The sequence below is a fragment of the Sinocyclocheilus rhinocerous genome, unplaced genomic scaffold (genome assembly GCF_001515625.1).
Source record: "Sinocyclocheilus rhinocerous isolate Xijiao unplaced genomic scaffold, SAMN03320098_v1.1 scaffold322, whole genome shotgun sequence".
Lineage (NCBI taxonomy): Eukaryota > Metazoa > Chordata > Actinopteri > Cypriniformes > Cyprinidae > Sinocyclocheilus > Sinocyclocheilus rhinocerous.
Genome location: NW_015641027.1, coordinates 452,301 through 453,429, shown reverse-complemented (window position 1 = coordinate 453,429; position 1,129 = coordinate 452,301).

The window sequence follows — 1,129 nt, the reverse complement described above, 5'->3', positions numbered from 1 at the left end:
CAAGATAATGTATATATAGCAATAATAAATGTATGTGTGTTTTCTTAATTTCTCCAGTACCGATAGCAGAACCGTTAACGTCAGATCTTATCGATACTCCGGTCTTTCATAATTTAGCCCCGGGACCGATTAAATACCGGGTTTGGGTACCCATCCCGAGTCCTTAATCTGGGCCCGTATGTATAAAACTTCTCAGAAATGCTCTTAAGAATAGTCTTAAGCTTTGACTTAAGTGTCAAAAAATTCTTAGTAAAAAGTAGGACTTTTCTAAGAGTAGGAGACTTTTATAAAGAAGCTAAAAGCAGCTTTCAGTAAAGTCTAAGACTGATTCTTAAGTGTTGACTGAGGTGACACTTAAGTGTTGTGAACTAAGGACTACAATGATGTCAACACAAAATGGCTGACCTCTGAATCAGCCAATAGTGAGCCTGCTCATGTAAAGTCACAGCAGCACAACACCAATCATTTAATGTAACTACAATAAAATAATTTAATTAAGACACTGAAATATTTAAATATTTAAATGTTTTGTTTTTTTAATGCTCTGCATTGTGCAAAATTATCACATATTATTACTGATGCTTCGTTTTCTATTGGTATGTCTCCTCGTTTACAGTTGGAGCAATGATGTGAACATGAGTTCAATCAGTGGCTCCAACAACTCCACGAAAGCCCACAATCCAATGAAAAAGTGGCTTGTTTTTGCAACATGGTTTGGCGGTCAGTTGGAAAGTTAATAAAAAAAAAAATCCACACATCACTTTTGGCCACTGTTGTGTTTGGTGGGGTTAGTGCCGCAATATGTAAGATCCTGCTTACTGTGTCATTGCTGTGTCATTGCTGCATTTTTCCAATTTTACAGCCAAAAAAATTTAATTACTACATTTCTGCAGTTAGAGCATTGACTTGTCGAGTGGAAGAGGTTATAAAAGTTCTTACTTTGTCAGTTACAAAAAAAAAAAAAACTTTTTTATCTTGACAATCAAGTTTGTATCATTTTATCAACTCCATATCATCATATAACTCCAATATGTCATATCTTCGCTGGAAAGTGTTTGTTTCCTCCTCTGTGCTGCCATCTTGTTACTCCTAACTAGGTTAGGAGACCTCTTCAGCTCTCTTAAATAAT